Below are 3,992 nucleotides of genomic sequence, written 5' to 3'. Positions count from 1 at the left end.
CACAAAAGGCGGTGAGCTGGCAGAAACGTTAGCACACCGGGCGAAATGCTTAGCGGTATTCCGTCTGCCGCTACGTTCTGAGTTCAAATTCCGCCGAGGTCGATTAAATAAGTACCAGTTACGCACTAGGGTCGATATAATCGACTTAATCCGTTTGTCTGTCCTTGTTTGTCCCCTCTGTGTGTAGCCCCTTGTGGGTAGTACAGAAATAACACATACACACACACACACATATATATAATATATAAGCAGAAAACGTAATTACTATTGTAAACTTTATAAAACGCACACGTGTTTCAGTAAACCGATCGACCTTATTATGCAATGCAATTGACCAGATTGCGCAATAACAGTCGACTCACTTCCCCGGCATTCTCTTCGAAAAATACAAAGCTTAGTGAGATGCATGCGCTAATATATTCTAGCTCTGCAAATTATGTCCAGTGCCACTGGTATGGCAGACTAGAAGGTGAAAGAGTGTGAAGTAGTTGGATGGTGTTAATAAAAGATAGATAGATGATGGGTGAGAGGAGGGTAGTGATGGCTACGCTTCCTTTCCTTATATATTTGCTGAACGACAAGGTAGATGTGTCTGTGTACGACTATGTGTCTGTGCACACGCGTGGATGCATCGGAGCACGTCTGTGCGTATGTATGTGAAAGACTGACTGTACGAGTGGGTCCAGAGTAGATCACACACGCGTGGGAAGATGTGTGTGCGTGGATATGTGTAGGGAATGTGCGATAGATAGTCTGCTGCTGCACTGGAATAACAAATCTGCTTATAAACCTATTATCTCAGGCAAACATCTTCCGAAGCAGAAGATATTTCAACCTCCCGGTAATGTTGTAAAACATGAATGTAAATCTAAATAATAGAAAGCCTGGCTGTGAGTGTAATAAGAATGTAAACAGATTTTTCTAAGCTACTGAAGAGAGCCTCCTGTCAGGTGGTTTCACAGTTTCTTGATAGTTCCTTAGAGAAGGCGTACCAAACACCCTTGCACAATCAATAGCATAAAGAAACTTGTGTAAAGCAGTCCTAGATTTGGCTAGCACATTAGTGGATAGCCTAATTTAAATATTTGTCTTCGATGACTCCTCATTAATTAAACAGTGTCTATTTAATGAACTACATAGCGTAAATCAGAAGAGCTGGAATAAATGTAAGTATTAACAAAGCTTGCTGTGGGTATAAGTGTATATACACACACTCTTTCTATACTACTGATGGACAGAGAAAACTGAGGAGTTATGATTGCCTTATATAGCAGCTGCCCTACGCTATTGATCGGGGAAAGAAACCGAGTACTTCTCCTTTGAAAAACGGTTAATATATCATGAGTCGGGCTGTCACGAGACTCCATATTTTTTTTTTCTTTTCTCGCACATAAATATAATAGAGTGTGTATACACTCTTATTACAACCACAGTGAGGCTTTCTAATGCTTCAGTATGAAAGAGGGGGGCTGCAGATTCACTACACAGTCTAAGTGTATTACTATTATCTAATGTACGCATGTATACTTATTTACAACTTCTCCCTGTCCCTCTCATGAGTGGTGGGATGAGAGAAATTTATTGTGCGTATGTGTGCGTTAATGTGTGCGTTAATGTGTGTGCTAAAAATAAAACGAAAGTAAATAAATATGGATTTTTTATATATATAAATGGAAGGATTATCAGATGAAAGCAAAGAGTGAGTATATTTATAACGAAGGTCCGATTAACGACAGATTAACATAATCGAATCAACCTTGCAGCAAAATAATTTTTGTCCGGAAATAAATTTTAAAACTTTATACTTTGTGAATGGTGGGAAGTATGTTAGAAATTAGGTTAGAATGTTATACAGGTCATTGGTGGAGAAAGAGAGAGTGGGGGGGGGGAATAAGAGTGACAGAAAAAGAGACAGAGAGGAAGACAGAAAAAGTTGGCGAGAAAGAAAAATGGAACGAAAGAGAAAGCTAGTGAACGGTCAGATTACAGCTTACACACACACATGTATATGTATAAAAAGAAAAGGGAAATATTTAAGTGTGTTCTTAAATTTCACAATTGCAAACGAAATTATAAAATCACAACATTACTGAAAACTGAAAGTAGAGTCATGAAATAACAAAATTGATGTAACTAGACACTTCTTGGACTCCTTCCTTCCGAGAATGGTCATTTGCGCCTGAAATATAAGCATTTTTGCGAAGGTTTCCTTACTACAATGCTTCAAGCGAACTACAACGCTCTTATACACATGAATGTAATGTATGTATGCATGGTTTTAAACTAACAATAATCACGCCTCGACTAGGGTACTGACTAAGGTTGACAGTGTCTTCAAAGTTTTGGCTTCGTGACCACTTGTAAAAATTTGTATTCTATTAAAGAATATTGGATAATATATATATAACTTCACATGAAAACAAACATTAATATAATTGTATGTATGTATGTATGTATGTATGTATGTATGTAAGAGAGAGTGAGAAAGGGAGCGAGAGAGAGAGGTAGGCTTCCAAAGTACACCAAGCGGATGCACTGGAATTCGTCAGCAGTGATGTTTCTGGTTCCTTCAGCGGGTTTCAAGACTGTCATCATGAGATTCCCTCACCCTGTTGACACAGCTGATGTTGATGAAGATGCAGCTTGCATCCGAGGATATGTATGTATGTATGTATGTATGTATGTATATATGTATACATATATATATGTATGTATGTATGTATATATACATAAGTACACTTAACTATATATAAATGTGCAAACCCCATCAGTTTTTCAGTCAAGTTTCCTGAAGATCCTTTATACTTACAAGAGTCTAATTCGACCATAATGATATAATATAATATAAATAATATAATATATGAATATGCATGTTTACAGACAGACAGACAGACAGACAGACAGACAGACAGACAGACAGACAGACAGACAGATAGACAGACAGATAGACAGACAGATAGATAGATAGATAGATAGACAGACAGATATACGACAGGCTTCTCTCAGTTTCCGTCTACCAAATCCACTCACACGGCTTTGGTCGGTCCGAAGCTATAGTAGAAGATACTGGCTAAAGGTGTCACTCATAGATATACACGTAAGTATACACGTGCGTATATATGTATGTATGTATGTATGTACACACATATTCAAATGTCTTCTTAAATTTCAGAAACAAAATCATGTCACAAAAATGACTGAATACTGAAGGTAGAGTCGTTACTTCTAGTGTTATTGAAACGACTGTTACCAAAGTGTTTCGCCATCATACACTTTCCAAACGGGAAGGAAATGTGAGCGAGTGAGAAAGAAAGAAAGAAAGGGGTGAGAGCGAGACTGAGCACAGGTGAGAAAGTAAAGGGGAGTGAGAGAGATCGGAGAGAGAGAATGAGGAAAAAATAAAGAAAGAGAACAAGTAGCAGAACACCTGTTCATCGCACGCTATGAAGTCCTTTCGCAAGGTGAAATTAGATAGATAGAAGTGCCACACTCACACTGTTTCTTCTAGTTCTTCAGTGAAGTGTTTATATATATATATATATATATATATAGTTTCAAAGTTTCACATAGAACTAAATCCCGATAAAGACAGCGACTATCAGATCTTAGCGCTTTTCGTCAAACTCTCATATCATTTAAAGCCCCGTAATTAGACAATTTCCTCTCAAGAGGTTTATGTAACGCTGCCTGAAGTTAGCGCTGAAACACTTAAAAGATATCTAGACGCATTTTTTCTCCAGCATAGCAGATCAGCTACCTGTAAAATGTTACAACCAGCGTAGAAGAGCCCCCTTACCAATTCGGCATGCCACGAGTTAGGGGTATCACGTATAGTACATTGATATACAAAAGAATGAAGAAATGAATACATCAGATACACACAGAGACGACACTAAATACACAGCACGTTCAACTATGTATGCAATGCTCCATCACTGAGTACAATGTACTTGCTAAAACAAACTGAAGAGTACATATATATTATATATATA

General features: G+C 37.8%; 2 protein-coding genes across 7 annotated transcripts in view; one reads left to right on the top strand and one right to left on the bottom strand.

Moving 5' to 3' along the window:
* LOC106874846 (uncharacterized) overlaps positions 1-3,992 on the bottom strand; it is a 719,848-nt gene that overhangs the window by 630,815 nt on the left and 85,041 nt on the right. The gene's annotated exons all lie outside the window — the stretch shown is intronic.
* Positions 1-3,992, top strand: part of LOC128248348 (loricrin-like) — a 53,499-nt gene that overhangs the window by 48,088 nt on the left and 1,419 nt on the right. The gene's annotated exons all lie outside the window — the stretch shown is intronic.

This window comes from Octopus bimaculoides, chromosome 7, assembly GCF_001194135.2.
Source record: "Octopus bimaculoides isolate UCB-OBI-ISO-001 chromosome 7, ASM119413v2, whole genome shotgun sequence".
NCBI classification, from domain to species: domain Eukaryota; kingdom Metazoa; phylum Mollusca; class Cephalopoda; order Octopoda; family Octopodidae; genus Octopus; species Octopus bimaculoides.
Note: the sequence above shows the minus strand (reverse complement) of the source record. Positions and strands in the feature narration are given on the sequence as shown.